At 59.9% G+C, this 17,029-nt stretch overlaps 1 pseudogene; it reads left to right on the top strand.

The window, feature by feature from the left end:
• The first annotated feature begins 476 nt into the window (after positions 1-476).
• Positions 477-14,864, top strand: LOC144277875 (syntaxin-binding protein 2-like; annotated as a pseudogene).
• Positions 14,865-17,029: the final 2,165 nt, after the last annotated feature.

The raw sequence follows: 17,029 nt of genomic DNA, 5'->3' as shown, positions 1-17,029 counted from the left end.
TTAACCCTGCCCGAGGCCCCCGCCTCCCTCTGCGCCCCACATGACCAGGTGGGGGTTCAGTGGGGACCTGCGTGGCCCTGTCACTGGGTGCCCGCCCCTTGGTGCCCAGGCCCAGCCCTCGCAGGGCCAGAAGTGGGGGGCTGCGGCGTTCGGCCGTCTTCAGCCTTGCAGACATCGACCCGCCAGCACCCCAGTTGCTTTATACTGAAATCAGTCACTGGGGGGGGCTGGGCCCGTCCATCAGTGACACTGGGGGGGCCGGGCCCGTCCACCAGTGACTGATTTCAGCGTCACTAGGGGCCGTCACCCAGCGTCACAGACACTCCCCAGAGCACGGCAGGGAGAGGCCAGGGCGTGCCCAAGGTCAGGAGCAGAGCCGGGCCAGAACCCAGGAGTCCTGACTCCAGCCCCACCCCACACACAGCTGAGTCCTACTTCTACCCACAGGGCTCGAGGGGACGTGGCAAGAGGCGGAGATGGCCCCGTCCGGGCTGAAGGCGGTGGTGCGCAAGAGTGAGTGCGGAGCCGGGGGGTCTGAGCCCGGTCGGGGGCAGGGTCTGGTTGGGTGTGGGTCTGGGGGGGCAGGGCCCAGTTGGGGAGCCCTGGGAGGGGTGCTCCTGGGGGTGTCTCACCCTCGGGGAGGATTAGGAGTCAGTCGGAGCAGAGAGCTCCCCCCCGCCTGCCTGTCACACACCAGGAAGGGGAGGAGGCTGTCTGCCCCACCCCCAAGGGCTGCCCCCTCCCATAGGAGCTGGATTTTGCGGGGGCGTCATCGTCGTCATCTCTTTCCATCAGGATGACTCCCACCAGGGCCGGTGCAAGGATATTTTGTGCACTAGGGGGGAAACTTGCACCTTGCACCCCCCCCCCCCGACAACCTCTGAAAACTAGTAAAGTTAGCATTATAAACAGCCTGTCAGAATGGGTAACGGCTGCGCGCGAGGAGAAAAATGACGTCATAGCCACTTTGTAACGTAGTGAAGCAGTACACTTCTGCCCGGCCCCAACACAGAGCTGGCGTAGGCGATAGCTGTAATGTAGGAGAGATCAAGGTAAAGCCTTACACTTCAGAAGCCCAACCCACTTCTGTTACTTCAGAAGCCCAACCCACTGCTGAATCTCCAGCCCAGGCTGCAGTGGACGGGGCCTGTGGCTAAATCCAGACCACAGACTTGGGGTTTAAAAGAACCTTGGAAAGTGGATTCAGTTCTGATGTTCCATGGTTGCCCCCAGAACTGGGACAGAGCAAAAGTGGCCCACAGCTCAGGACGGCCGGTGGTGCTAATAACCCTTAGCTCTTCTCTTAGCTTTTCCTCACTAAATCGCACAATTAGGAGGGCCTGACACGTGACTTTTGAATACTTGGGGTGGGCCATACTGCCCTGGTTCAAGAGGGGTCTCTGAACAGGAATAGCAGGGTGCTGCGGGTCAGGAGTGAAGGGCATCTGCAGAGCCGTGAAGGGGGGAACCCAGGACTGGAATAGCTGCGGGTCAGGAGTGAGGGGCACTGGTGGAGCTGGGAATGGGGGGTGGGAGGGGAGCAAAGGGCTGGGATAGCAGGGGGCTGCAGTCAGGAATGAGGGGCATCTGCAGAGCCGTGAGGCAGGGATCCCAGGACTGAAATAGCTGCAGGTCAGGAGTGAGGCAGAGCTGGGGGGGGACAGACCAGGGCTGGCAGAGCAGGGGGCTGTGGACAGGAGTGAGGGGCACTGGCAGAGCTGGGAGTGGGTGGGAACCCAGGGCTGGGATAGCAAGGGCTCCAGTCAGTAGTGAGGGGCACTGGCACAGCTGGTGGGGGCAGTCCAGGGCTGGCGTGGGGGGGGGGGGGGGTGTAGCTGCAGTTCAGGGTCGAAATGCCTGGGCGGAGATGCGTGGAGAAAGCAGGTTCGTGTCTGCCTTCACCATGTCTGGATCCAGTCTGTGCTGCCGGCCCCTTACCGTGCACTCGAGCCCCACGTGCCCCAGTGAACGGGGCGTCCGCATGCCACAGGTGTAAAGGAACTGCAGGAAAGCAGCAGGGAGGCCAGCGCGTCCTGGTGCAGAATAGCCCCTGGAGCCTCATTAGGACCGAGCAGCCAAGTCCTGATGGGCTAGAGGTGGGGTAGGGAGAGGCATTGCTTGAGTTATGGGGGAAACATAGTGTGTTGGGCAGTGCACTCACGCACACCAGCTACCGGGAGTGGGAGTGAGAGTGAGAGCACAGGTCAGGGTCTCGGGGCTATTGCCCTACGGGGCCAGCCAGAATCAGGTGCTTCATAGGGGTAAAACAAACAGATGTATTATGGTAGCACCCAGGAGCCCCAGTCATGGACCAAGGCCCCATTTTGCAAGGCGTTGTACATTATTCATTAGGTGTATTACAGTGGTGCCCAGGAGCGCCAGTCATCACCAACAAAAAGATGGTGCTTGGCCTGAAGAGCTGACTATCTAATTGCTTAGCTGGGCCGTGGAAGGTGCCCAGGAGACAGGCCAGCAGTTCCCTGAGTGGGGCATGCCTTGGAGGGGTTCTATGTGCAGGACTCAGAATTTGAAGTCTTTGTTGTGTTGCTGTCCCCCATACACAGTGCGGGTCCCTGGATCCCCTCCAGTCAAGAGGTGCTGGACAGGATCTGTTTTCTTCCTGCACGGGGCCAGATCCTTAGTTCAGCTGCGCTCGTATCCAGCCTGGCAGAAAGGAAGGGGGATCAGACCCATGGCCCATCTAGCCTGTCACCCCACCAAGATCGCTGACTGGGGGCTCTGCTAGGAGCACAACACTATCTGGCCTGAAAGCAGCCTCTGAGCCACTTCCCCGAGGTGTCCTTCCACCAGCCAGTGGGTCCTGGCTCAGGGCACAGCCATCCCGTCTGAGCCCCACCACTAATCCCCGTCTCTTTCCCTCGCAGAGATCCTCAGTGTTGTCCTTCACAGCGTGAAGAAGGAAAGAGAATGGAAGGTAAGCAGGCTGAACCTGTTGCCCTGGTGTCCCCCTGGGGATATGCTGTATCCATATATCATGCTCCTCCCCCTCCAGCCTCTTGAGATTCATTAGGAACCTGAGCTTTTCCAGGCTGGATCAGATCCCTGCTCTGTCTAGCCCATCTTCCGTCCCCAGCTAGGCTTGGGTATGTCGCCTTCCCACCGCGCTAGATCAGACCCAGCTTGTCCAGCTAGCCCCATATCTCCCTCCCACACACACACCGGATCAGACCACTGGGACCAGTGAATCAGCCTGGGTGGGAGGAGGAGCAGGAGAGTGCCAAGCATGGGGGCAGTATGTACCATTGGCCAGGAAGGTTATTGAGCCCCCGGCATGGACTGGGCTGGGGGATGTGGAGCAGCGGGTTAGGCCGGTGCGGCAGAGGGAGCATTCGGCACGGCAGGAAGGTGGTGGAGATGTTGGGCCAATGGCCTACAGGGCTTTCCTAGGGGAACACGGAGACTCCTCTCGTTCCATTTCTCTGTGCGCAGCACAACGTCAGGATGGGAATGGGGCCAGTAGGGGCTCCCCAGGAGGCTGCTTCCCCGGAGCTGGGCTTCATGTTCTTTGCCACGTGAGGCACAGACTGTCCCCCAGACCTCTCCGCAGTGCAATCCTGTGGGGATTGGATGGGCAGGTGCAGCAGGCGGAGAGAGGCGACCTCAGCTGAGACTCAAAGCGAAGGAGACTCAATGAGGCAGAGGCTCAGGGAGCAGGGGCTGTTGGGGAGGAGGCTCCTGCATCTGCAGCAGCAAGGTGAGTGGAGGGAGACCAGGGGCAGGGGACGCTGGCAGAGCAGGGTGAAGCCCAGAACCCGCAGGGGCTGCCCGCGGAGGGAGCGCTGTAGGAGAGGACTGCGAGCTGGGGCCTGGGGCTTGGGACAGGGCAGCCAGGTTCTCACCTGTCATAATGGCTGGTCGAGGGGTCTGAACAGGTTCCAAACACCCTGCCAGGCTAGCTGGCGTGGCGAAGCTGCAGGTGCCCAGCATGGCGCCCGGGGAGGGAGGGGGCCCTGATGGTAGTTGCCTGGGATTGCTGCTCGGCCGGCTGTTCCCTGGGCACTGCTCAGAGCCCACTTAGTTCAGCAGCAAGGCAATGCCAGGCCCCATCTGTGGCCGGGCATGGACACTTCTGTGGCAGCGAGAGATATGACTGGGCCCTAAGGATGTCCCGGGCACATGGGCACAAGCCCTGCTCCAGGTGGGGAGGGAGCCCAGAGCCAGGGGGGGTAAAAACCAGCCCACCTCCTGATGGCATCATGCTAGGCCCTGAGTCCCCAGGGGCTGGGCATGGGCTGGGCCATTTGAGCAGCAGGGAGGGGCCTCGGCAGGTGCTAACACCCCCTTTCTTCCCCCTTTGCAGTCGGTGCAGGCTTTGATCAATGACTTCCAGGGCACCCCCACCTTCAACTACAAGGCAGTTCACGTCTTCTTCCTCAGCCGTGAGTATCGGGGGTCGGGGGATCCCCCAGCTGGGAGCCTGGACAGCGGCACACTGGAGCCTGGGGGTGGGGGGGTCTCTCTCTGCCGGCAGGCCAGTGCGCAGCACCCTGATTATGCTCTGTCCTCCTGCAGGGGATGCAGCCCCAGCAGGCCAGACCGAATGACCCCACCTATCCCTTCCCCCCCTTCTCCCCCACGGGCCTGCCTCCAGCCAGCACGGCTCACAGACACCTGCAGCATGTGCCCAGAAAGGCGGCCTCTGGCTACCATTCCCAGCATGCATTGCTCCATCAGTCCCAACTCGGTGGGGGGATGGGACAGCACCAGAATACCCAGTGTGTCAGGGTCAGATCTGCTTCTCCCCATTACAGCGGCAGGGGGAGCCCAAGTCCCCGTTCCTCCTTGTGCATCATCCTATGTTGTACACTCCGGTCACTCAGCCCTGCGGGGGGGCTGAGGGCAGGGTGTGAGACAGGGGCTGCGTCGGAGAGATTGTGGCTCCCCCTCGCTGCTGATGCTGCAGAAGGCGAGAACCCGGCATGACTCTGGTTCGGGGGGGCTGGACTCATCGTTGACTCCTGTGTGGCCCTGCTGGCTTGCCCAGGTTCCCCACAGGTGTGCAGCACTACTGCCCCTGCTGTGCCCGGTCTGGCCCCGTCCGTGGGGGCTGGCGCTGTGCTGGGGGTCCTGAGCCCTGTGCCTGTCACTCCCACCCACTGCCTCTGCCTTGCAGCCTGTCCTGAGCCTCTGTTCAAGGAGCTGAGGAAGTCACGGATCACCAAGGTCATCAAAACCCTCAAGGAGATCAACATGGCCTTCCTGCCTTACGAGAGCCGGGTGAGGGGTGGCCGGGCTTTGGAGGAGCAGGTCTGCGGGGCGGATGGTGACGTATGACACTCCACCCTTATTGTTTCATGTGGCTTGGCGGGGGGGAACCTTTCCCTTCTAGGGCCCCGGGTTTGACGCCAGCACAGGGCAGCAGGGACTAGCTGGCTGCTCACACCCTGTGAGACGTGGAATCGCTGGCTTGCACCTGGTGGGGATGGTAGATGTATGGGGGAGGAGGGCCCTGCCTCCCTGGCTTTACCAGCTCTTACTGATGGTTTATACTAGGCCTGCAAGACAGCCCGATACTCCACACGCCTGCCCTTTACCCAACCACCCCATCCCCTCCTTGTGTCATCAGTGGATTTCCCCCCTCCTGCCCCTGAGGGGCAGGACTGTGGTGTCAGCCCCATTGCATTGATGGGGAAACTGAGGCACAGAGAGACATGAGCCTGGTCTACACACAAAAGCTTTGTTGGTGTGGGTTTGTTACAGGGACATGAGAGAAAAAATCCCCCCTGTAACTGATGCAGCTGTGCTGGCAGAGCCCCTGGGTAGGTGCCGTTACGCTGGCAAAGCAGTCCTTTCGCCACTCTAGCTGATTTCATCTGGGGTACCGGTGCCAGCTGTGCCAAGAGAAGCTTTGGCTGGTAGAAGCTGAGTGTCCGTCAGGAGGCTTTGCTGGCTCACCCGTCCCATTGCGCCAGCAAACCCTTCATGGGCCGATACTATTTATTGGTGTCCAAGCACGTTTGTCCCCATGGCTCGTTCTGTTCGGCCAGTGAAATAAGCGACAGCGGCAGACGCGCCTTGATGCCGGGTTTGCCCGTGGCTGTGCTGGGGCTTTTGCCAGACGAGAAGCGTCGCCAAGCCCTCTCCCCCAACATTGAGGGCACCTGGGGGTCTGCAGCCAAGTAAGGACCTGAACTTGGGGCATCTTCATCCCAGGCTGGTACATGAATCTCTGGCTCGCTATCCCTCTACCACAACAGGAGTGGCACTGGCAAAGGGATCTCTCCCTCACTAGGGGCTCGCTACAGCTCCACCAGGCTGGCCTGATCCAAGAGCGCGTCTATGGGGCACAGCTGGCCTGGCTGCAAGCAGTTGGCACCGGGGTCTGATCTCTGCTCTCCCCTGTCCCCAAGGTGTACTCCCTGGACAGGCCATAGAGCTTCCACAACTGGTTCAGCCCCTACCGCTTTTTCGAAAAGAACAAGCAGATGGAGAATCTGGCAGCGCAGATTGCCACATTGTGTGAAACCCTGGAGGAGTATCCAGCCATCCGCTACAGGAAGTGAGTGTGCCCAGGGGAAGGGGTACCCAGCTATCCCCTATAGGAAGTGAGTGTGCCATGGAGAAGTACCCAGCCATCCTCTACAGGAAGTGAGTGTGCCCAAAGGGCAAGGGTACCTGGTTACCTCCTACAGGAAGTGCATGTGCCCCTGGGGGAGGAGCTGTTTCTGACCCACAGGGTTTGTCTTTGCTGCAGGGACCATGAAGATAACTTCCACTTGGCGCACGCTGTGCTGGCCAAACTCAAGGTGTTCAAAGCATACGAGCCCAGCATGGGAGAGGTGAGCGAGCTGTGTTGGCCACGCCCTTGCCATGGGACAGAGCCGCGGGGGAGCACATGAGAAGTAGAAGGAAGGAGGAGTGATTTAGAACCTGCTCGGAGATCCTGGCGGGGGGAGGGGTGGGGTCTAGACACCCTTGGAGATCCTGAGGGGTTGGCAGAACAATAGCATTCCCTGTGTGGCTGGATTAATGGCCACAGCCCTTCTCTAACACTGGCTGTGGGCAGATCTCAAAGTGCTCTACAAAGGCTAGTGTCCTTATCCCCTCTGTATAGATGGGGAAACCGAGGCACCAACTGGGGAAGTGTGTGTCCAGCATAATCTCTTTGTTTATAAACAGGGCAGTTCGGTCACAGAACTAAGCTTCGCACACAGAGCCTCTTCCACACCTGGACACTCCTGTCTGTGTGTGCTCCTACACCCATCACCATGGTATCAGAATCTCACTAATGAATTCAGCCTCCCAGGGGAGGCAGGGTGGCCTGTGTTACAGAAGGGAAACTGAGGCATACAGGGAGTCTGCCAGAGCAGGAATAGAACCCAGCTCTCCCGAGCCTTAGCCACAAGTCAGCCCTGGCCTGTGGGCTTCCCCTAGCTCCTGCCATCCCCGTTCCACCCCCAGCAGAGGGCAGCTGAAAACCCACCCTGCCCTGGATTCTCACACGGGAAACCCACTAGCTCCTGCCCCCCCTAGGAGAAGCAAAGTGATGTAAAATCCAAGGCCTGCCCAGATCTCTCTCTCCTGTTGCCTCTGCTCTTGCTTCCAGCCTTTGCTGAGTTGCTGGGAGACTGTGCACATGTGACCAACTGGGAATGTTTGTAATATCTTTTATGAATCTGATGCGTGCCTCAGTTTCCCTATATATTTCCTGGCTTCTCTGGCAGGGGGTGAAGGGGAAGGATTCTCGGGGAAGGTAAGATTCATGCGGGGCGGGGGGGGTGTCACCTCCCTGTCTTGGTGAAATGAAGAGAATCCAACACAGATCAGCCTGGGGGCCAGAAAGATCGTGCCAGCTCCAATGACTCCTGGCTGGATGCTCCCAGCAGGGAATTGGAGCAGGGCCCCCAGCTCGAGAACACAGGGTTGGAAGGTTTGAGCTGGGGGATGAGTGCGGGAAGCTGGGAGCTCTCGCCTGAGAACTGACCAAGGTCAGGCTGAGGCCTGGTCTACACGAGGCAATTGGGTCGGTGCCACTGTGTCGCTCGGGGGTATGGGAAAGGCAGTGTCACTGAAGCGGAGCAGCTGAAGTGGTTTACATGTAGACAGGCCCTGAGTGAGAGACCCGGAGCTGAAAACAGGTTTCTCTGCAGCTCGGCCGGGCTCTGGGCTGACCAGAACGGCCTCTTGCTTTAACCTTCAGTGGGCTGGGCTGCCCAGGCTGGGGTCCAGGTGCCTAAGAAACCCGCTGTTCTGACAACGCTGGGTGAGTGGCCCTGTCACCCGGGCTGAGGGGCGTCGGGCCCTGCGGAGTGGACGGGTCTCTACCAGGATCTGTCCCAGCTGGACTCGCTGGGCAGGGCTCACGGGGTAAAGACTAGTGGTTCAGTCTCAGGAGGCGGGAAGGCCATGTGGCCTGTCCTGGAGGAAGAGAGAGACTTGTTGGGGTCTGGCACAGCAAAGGGCTTCCTCCCAGAGATTTCCACAGCTGGGACCCTGGCACCGACCCTGTGGATCCATGACTGCACCATTCCTCTCTACTTTCCCATCGACCAAGACAGTGTTGCCTAGTGGATAGAGCCCTGGACTGGGACGGGCGACCCGGGCTCTATTCCCAGCTGGGTGACCTTGGGCAAGTCACCTCCCCTATTTACCCCTCAGTTTCCACATCTGTAAAAGGGGGATAATGCTACCAATCTCGGGCAGGGGGGCCCCCTCTGGGATAGCTGGCTGCCATGGCACAGATGCTCTGTAACTCACAGCTGGCAGTACAGGCCTGCCTCCAGAGGGGAGCCTGGCACACACCTGGCTGCCCAAACCATCTACCCAGGGAAGAGACTGACAGCATGCTTGTTAACCACCGGAGCTACTTGCTGCAGCAGAGCTGGCTCCAGCCTGCAGCCCCAGTCTGATCTGGGCTATTCTCAGGAGCTGATAGCGGCGCTGGGGAGGGAAAATCCTGCTCTGTGCACACCCTGCTGCTGTGACTCCCATTGAGTCCCCCCAGGGATATTCCTGAGGCTCTTGCCAAGCCTCCCTGTCACAGGTGAAAGCACTATCCCCATGTTACAGGGGGGGAAACTGAGGCATGGAGCAGCATGCCAGGAGTAGGTGGCAGAGGCAGGAATAGGAATAGCCCAGATCAGGGGGACGGGGGCTCCCATTGCACTGCCAGGGGGAACTAGAGAGACCCCTGACCCCAGCGCCCGAGAGAACCTGTTGAGGGAGGAGCAGCAAGAACCTAAATTCGATCATTAACTGTGTGGGGTTCAGTGGGTTAGAGCAGATGGTGCTGGGAGCCAGGACTCCTGGGTTCTATGCTCAGCTCTGGGAGGGCAGTGGGGTCTAGTGGGATAGAGGGGGCCTGGGAGCCAGGACTCCTGGGTTTACCCCCAGCTCTGAGAGGGGTGGGAAGAGCAGGATCTCAGGATTTGATCGGGGAACTAGGACTCCTGGGGCCACGGACTCGTGTGCCTGGGCTGTGGGTGCATCCCAGGGGTGCTAGGGCTGACCTGTCTGTCCCCGTGCAGGTGTGGACAAGGAGAACCTCACCAAGCTGATCCAGCATGCCAACATCCAGCAGCAGAGAGACATCATCCACAACATGCTGTTCCTGGGTATCTCTCTCACGCCTGGGGTAAGGGACTGGGGCCAGGGGCCAGCAGCTGTCCCCGTGCCAGGGGGCAGATCTGTGCTGCACAGGGGAGCCCAGGCCATCCTGGAGGTGCCGCCCTATGGCAGTGACCTACTCCCAGCACAGAGGTGGCCTCTGTCCCTGTACAGTGGGGTGACGCCCTCCCCATATGAGGGTGACCCCCGAGTTACTCCCCATCTGGGGTGACTTCTTCTGCCCTGGCAGAGGATACTGGGAGTCAGGACCTCAGATCGCCAGCGAGCTGGAGCTGGTGACGACTGCTTGGGGTGGCCATGCGGCGAATGGGGGGAAGCAGCTCTGTTCTCCCATCAGTCTCTCTCTCTCTCTCTCGCTCTCTCTCTCACTCAGTGATCCATTCTGTTTTCTCTGCCTCTCCCCTGCCAGCCTGGCTGGCGCGACTCAGGTAGGCCACGCTCTCCCTGTCTGCCCCCGTTCCCACCCCGCACCTCCTCCCTGCTGCCTCTTACCCCCTCTCCCTTCCTCCCCCAGAGCAGGCAGCTGCGACCGAAGAGGAAGGCGCGGCTGGAGTCCAGCTACCAGCTCTCCCACTGGATCCCCATGCTCAAGGACATCATGGAGGTACCGGGCCATCTGCTTCCTGGCCTTGGGGACTGGGGTCACAACTGGCAGGCTGGGCCCAAGGGGGTGGTTTGGGGTCAGCCATGTGTAGAGCCCTGCATATCCGCGCCCCATTTCTGCGGATAGTGGATCGGCTGCAGATACAACCGTGCAGGGCTCTACTCCCCAGCAGCGCCTGGCCCGCGGCATCCAGCTCAGGCAGCCCGGGGCACGCAGGGCACTCGGGGCCGCCGGCCCGCAGCCAGTGGCTAGGCAACACGTCGGAGTTGGGGCTGTCCGGCACCCACTCGCCCCACCGCGCGGCTTCCTGTCCAGAAGCTCGAGCAGCACCAGTGTCCCCACCAGCTCCTGAGCAGCAGGATTTGGGATTGGAGAGGGTGAAGCCCTGGCACCCCACCCCTCCACCCCACTGTGATGCAACATGCTCTGCTGCTGCCGTGTACGCTCGTGACCCCCCAGGAGCGGCACGTGATGAGAAACCCCTTCCCCCCCAGTCCCCACCCCCTCCACACTGCCCCTTCTCCTCAAGACCCCGCCCCCACACTGCCCCTTCTCGAGACCCCGCCCCCTCCAAGCTGCCCCTTCTCCTGGAGACCCTGCCCCCTCCACACTGCCTCTTCCCTGCAAGACCCCTTCCCCACCCTCGCTAGCTGCTGCTGGTGTGGATGCGGATACAGGTAAAAGGCGGCTTGTGGATTGCAGGCTGATGCACATCCACATTTTTGTATCTGCGCAGGGCTCTAGCCATGTGAGGGGCTCATCAGCGAGTCCTCTCCTGCTGCCATCCTTAGGGTCTTAAATCATAGACACGAGTGCAGGGGAGTTGTCTTACCCGGTGCTGAGATGCTGCCAGCTCTGGGGTGGGGCATGGGCAGTATATACAGGGGTTCCTCACCAGGGCTGAATTCTTCCTAAGGAGTGGCGGGCAGCTGTTAACAGCCGCCCAGCAGCGCTGCCCAAGAGTCTAGGGCAGGAGGTGATCAGTGTGTGGGGCTGGAAGTGCAGAGGATCCAGGCAGCACACTGTCATGACTGGCACTGGAATCTGAATGGCTGGCAGGGTCCTTGGCCTAACCTCCAGTGAGGAGCAGCTGTGTGACGTTCATCTAAAGGCTGAACTCCTGCAGCACAGTACTGGTCACTGACTGACCTGGGAGAGCACCCCCTGCAGAGCCCCCCGCCCACTCCCTGGGATCATAGAGCACCCTCAGCTGACTCACTCGCACCTTCCAGCACCCAGTGGCTTTTCCTTAGAGGTCTCCTATCCAAGCACTGCCTGGGCCCAAACCTGCTTAGCTTGTGAAAGGTGACATGGTCACTCCTTCCCCCCACCCTTGCTGGGGGCTGAGCCCCTCATCACCCAGTCCTGTGGGGCACTCCTCAAGGGGGTGGGGGGCACACTTAGTTGCCTTCAAGCTACTGGCTTGGGGCTCCTCCAGGCCAAGAATTAACCCCCCGACCAGAGCTCCTGTCCCTGGCAGATCACAGGTGGGAGGCTCCCAGGCCCCTGTTCCAGCATTGTGATGGTTCCTCCTGTGGGATTTTGGGGCAGGTAGTTGCGGTAACCTCAGTCCCATGCATAATCCAATCAGGGGCGCCCCCTTCTGCGCCAGCCGCAGCTTGGCAGGCCTTAAGCTTCCCTGTACAAGTCAAAGCAGCGGACTAATGTAAAAGCCCCTATTATGTGGCATTAGGATGTATCATAGCCTGGGCCCCCTGCGTGGCTGGGACACACCTCATGGACCAAGAGGCAGGGCCTGGATCTGCCCGCAGCAGGGAAGGGGCACTGAGGGCAGCCCCCTGCCTCCCCCACCCCGAGTGAGGGGCCCTGGATCCGGCTGCAGGAGGTCTCTGCCCTCCCCATAACGGTGGATGGGTAAGGAGGTCACAGCAGGGCACTGAGCAGTTGAGGGGGATGTGGGGAGTTGGGGGCATCACTGGAGGAGTCAGCGTGCTCTTTGCTGGCTCCCCATGCCCCACCCTGGAAAGTGGGCCCCAGGCTGCTCCCCCCCAGGGACTGTCAATCATTGAGTGAGGAGCCATCTCAGCCCCTCCGCCCCAATGGGGCCTGGCTTGGCCACCAGGTCAGAGGTTCCTGCTGCTTGGCCCCTGCTGATCTGTCCTCCCCCGCCAGGACATTCTTGAGGACAAACTGGACAAGAGTCTGTGGCCCTTCGTGTCAGACCCGGTCCCTACCACCAGCTCCCAGGCTGCTGTCAGGTAAGGCTGAGCCTGGCTGGGCTGTGGAGAGCAGAGCCCTGACACACACGCCCCAGGGTGTGGGAGCCTCTGTGCCTGGGAGTGCATGGCCAGGGCCCTGCCCTCTGCAGGGGAGGGGGTGCCCAAGAGCCTGGAGCCCTGGACCCCTCTTACCATGTCCCCCACGCCCCAGCAGTCCCTCAACACACCAGGGTCCAGGATAGAGGAAAGGGACTGGACGAGCTTTAGACAGCACCCCCAGCCCAGGGCAGGTGCCACCCTCCCCTACTCCCTTCTGCCTGCTTTGGGACTCCTGTCCCCCTGCCTTGGGCAGGGCCTGCCTCCCATCCTCCTCCAGGCCCTGCCCTTCCATGCGGCATTCCCTCAGCGAGCCCCTAGTATCCACACTGCCCCTCTCTCCCCCCAGGCCCCGCTTTGGGCAGTGCCCACCCCTACACCTGGCATTCCCTCAGCGAGCCCCTGGGATCCACACTGCCCCTCTCTCCCCCCAGCTCCCGCTTCAGGCATTGGCACAAGAACAAGCCAGCGACTGAGTACCAGACGGGCCCGTGCCTCATCATCTACGTGCTGGGTGGGGTGTCCATGTCTGAGATGCGCTGCGCCTACGAATTGACCCTGGCCACCAGGGGCAAGTGGGAAGTGGTGACTGGTGAGTAGGGCGAGTCCTGGGGGGAAGGGTGGCTGGAATGCCCAGGTCAGGGACAGTTGGGACCCCCTGGGCGGGGGAGACCCTAAAACTGCCTGCCCAGCACCCACAGGGGGCCCATGCTACCCTCTGTCCTCCCGCACCCAGGGGTCTGGGAACAGAGGTGCTTGTCCCACAAGGCCTGTATCTAGCCACCTGATCTCCTGGCTGCTGGCTCCCCAGGCCTCTCATTGCCCAGGGACCATGTGTGGGGGCCCAGTCAGACACCCCCAGTAACTCCCATAGGGATATGGCTCACCCCCTGCACACACCCCTCAAAGACCCAAGGGTGAGGAACACTGTTAGCGCGTGGATTCTTGCCTGGCTGTGCAGGGTACAGCGGCACGAGGGGTGCGGTGCCAGGCCACAGTGTAGGCATATTCCAATATTTGTGATTCTGTTCATAAGAAATTGTAAACCTGCAATATTGATTTATAATATTTATTAAATCTTCATTTATAATTCTTCTATTTGACATAATTGTAAATCTGCAATATTGATTTACAATTCTGTATTAAAGCTTGCAAACCGTACCTTGCAAACCGCTCAATTGGCTTTGCTTTCTCTAAATTGATACTTTCTCTCACTTGTTATTAAGATTGACGCTTGTAAAACTAAACCGCTCATATTGACTCTGAATTGATACTTTCTCACTTGTTATTAAGATGGACGCTTGTAAAACTAAACTGCTCAATTTGACTCTGAGTTGATACTTTCTCACTTGTTATTAAGATTGATGCTTGTAAAACTAAACTGCTCAATTTGACTCTGAATTGTTACTTTCTCACTTGTTATTAAGATGAGGAGTCCTTGTGGCACCTTAGAGACTAACCAATTTATTTGAGCATGAGCTTTTTATTAAAGTAAGGAATGTATGTGAATGAATGGTGGGTTTTGAATAAACAGGGAAGTGCCAGCCTAGGAATTTAACATCGATTGGCCGAAGAAGACGCCAGGTGGAATGTGAATGAATGGTGGGTTTTGAATAAACAGGGAAGTGCCAGCCTAGGAATTTAACATCGATTGGCCGAAGAAGACGCCAGGTGGAGACAACCAGAGAACCCCACCAGAGGGCAAACTGGGATCCACCCGACCAATTCAAAGGATGAAGAAAGCTGATGAGCACCTGACAGCCGTCCTGGAGCAGTCATGACTGACAATATGACAAAGCAAATTCCACGGACTGGCATAGGAAGAAATTCCTATAAAAATGGACACTAAGGACTGAGAACTTTGAGTCTCCAGTTCTGCCACTACCCTTCAGGAGCATCGGATGAGCGTCTGACACGGACTCGGCTCCACTCTCGTGTACAGGTTACCTGGCCAGTACCCTGTCACGAGCAACCTCTAGGCTGGTAACTATAAACCCGTATGCAGAACTGGTATGAATGAATGAATGAATGAATATATAGATATATATATATATAATTAAGTAAGGAATAAGTAACGATAGGACAGTGTGAGTTTTATATTTCTTTATTATATTTACAATAAATGTGGCATTTTGCCTTTTCCCTTTAATAAGATCCTGCTGGTTTTTATTTTATTGGTACAACAGGGGGTAGGAGAGAGTCCCTCCCCCCCTGCACTAGAGCAGGGTCCAGCTGCAAGGATGGGGGTGATGGTGATGCCAGCCTCATACCCGCCCCACTGTGCCCACCGCTGCCAACCACCTCTCTCTCCCCCAGGTTCCAGTCACATCCTGACCCCCAAGCGCTTCCTGGATGACATCCAAACCCTCAACCAGCTGGACCCCGAGGAGGCCTAGAAGCAGCCCCCTCCCCCCAGAGACTCTGCCCCCCACAGCTCCAGCTCGCTGTCCCCAGCTCCACCTCCTCTTCTCAACAAGGCACCTTCCCCCCTACTCCTGGCTGCGGTGTCAGTTCTTGGTGGGGGGAGGGGGGGGAGGGAACGACTCCTTGGCTGTTAGGGCAGAGGGCAGGCCAGGCTCCCTCCCTCTGGCACAGCCTCTAGGGCTGTCACCCTTTGTGCCCTGTGGCCACCCTGCCCCCGATGGGGTAGGGGCAGAGTCTGGCTCCATTATCTACCAGCTTCAGCCATTCCTACCTCCCCTGCCTGGGACCCAAAGCACAGCACCTCCCCCTCCCCCTCCTGTCAGCCCTCCGCTAGTGATGCGGGGCACGCAGAGGCTGCTACCACCATCTGGCTTTGGGGGGGTTGTGACCCAGCCACTGAGCCCCAGGCTGTGTCTGTCCAGTCTGCAAAGGATTAAAGAGAACCCCCCTTCTGCCCCCATATCATCCCCATTCACCGCCTTGGGGTGCTGTCCCAGCCCTGGCTCCCTGCACCCCTCTCATCACAGCCTGGCACCCTGGCCTCTTGGCCCTGTCCCCCAGTGGGGACCTCGGCTCCCGAAGGGGGGAGGGGTCCTAGCAGGAGTTGCAGTCAGAGTGCCCAAGTAAGTGGGGGTGGAGCCAGGACTGCGTAGGAGGCGCGTCCAGGGTTGGTCAGCAGCAGGTAGAGTGACCAGATGTCCCGATTTTATAGGGACAGTCCTGATATTTGGAGCTTTTTCTTATATAGGCTCTTATTACCCCCCACCCCTTGTCCCAATTTTTCACACTTGCTGTCTGGTCACCCTAGCAGCAGGGCAGAGCGGGCTCGCCACCTGATGGGCCTGGATCAAATGCCCCTGCCCAGTGGCAGACACCTCCCCACTGCCTTTCCCTGGGTATCAGAGCCACGCCCTGGGCACCTGGAGCCCCAGCTCCATCTGAGGCAGCCAGCTCCAGCCCCCTTGGGTCTGATCAAGCCCTGTGCCAAGCCTCACCCCCTGCATCCCACGGGCCCTAGAGGTCCCCTCCCTCTTGCCTGCCAGTGGGGCTGTGCTGGCAGGAGTGACCCCAGGTAAAGGCAGTGACCTCCTTTACAGGGAGTGGCCTCGGTGGGGGGGCAGAGTTTGTGTGTTCGCAGCTCTGAGGCCCCCCCTGCCCATGATCACAAAGTCAGTGCTGGCCCTGCCCCCGGCTACTGCCCTGCCGGGCATGTGCCTGGGCCAATGAAGTGCATTGCCAAAGGCTGGCCGAGGTCTCTGCTGCTGTTCACAGGCGGGGGAAGGGAGGGGACAGGGCGGGGTGGGTGGCTGAGGGCCCAGGGAGCGGGATCTCCCCAGCTCCCCCTCCAGCCCTGCTGCAGGTCCCAGGCGTCCTGGCTCCGAGTCACCCGGCCAGCGCTGCCTCCCCACACCTGGGAGCAGGGTGGGGCAGTGGCTGCTCCTTTCACTGTTGGACCAGGGCCTGGGGGCTGCTCTGCTCTGGCCTGTGGTCGCCCCCTGCTGGTGCAGTGCTGCCTCACCCAGCCGTGCCCCAGAACCTCCACAGTTCCCTGTGTCCCCCTGCCCCTACTGCCTTGTTCTGCCTCTGGTCCATGTGCCAGAGGGACCAGGAGGGAGCCCCAGGAGTCCCCCCAAGCCAGCTATAGGGTCTCCAGCAAGTGTGGGTTGGGGCAGGCACTGAGCAAGCACCAGGGCCCAGCCCCCAGGCTGGCCCCCACAGTGAACCATACCCACCCAGCCCCTGCCCCTCCCAGAATCAGCGCTGGAACCCAGCCCTCTGCGTCCCAGCCCCTGCTCTAACCACTAGCCCCTGCTTCCCGCTCAGATGTGGGACAGAACACCTGCCTCCTTGGTCCCCCTCTAGGGCCTGGCCTTTGCCCCAACCCCCACCTCCTCCGTCCTCCTGTGCCTAGAGCTGCCCCAGGGTCCCGCCACCCTGGCTGCTGCTGGCCCCCAGCCCTTGGGGCCCTGGCTGGCACCTGCATTGTGTGAGCAGCTGTGTAGGCTCGTCCCGCCAGCCAGGCCAGGCCTCCCCTCTGGCAGCCTCTAGCCTGTGCCAACAGCTGGGGGTGCAGTGGCAGTGTCCCCAACCCCCCCCTCGTTGGAGGGAGAAAGGAGACAAGGAGGGGCTATGAGAG

Source organism: Eretmochelys imbricata, chromosome 20, assembly GCF_965152235.1.
Source record: "Eretmochelys imbricata isolate rEreImb1 chromosome 20, rEreImb1.hap1, whole genome shotgun sequence".
NCBI classification, from domain to species: domain Eukaryota; kingdom Metazoa; phylum Chordata; order Testudines; family Cheloniidae; genus Eretmochelys; species Eretmochelys imbricata.
This window is presented reverse-complemented; position numbering and strand designations above follow the sequence as displayed.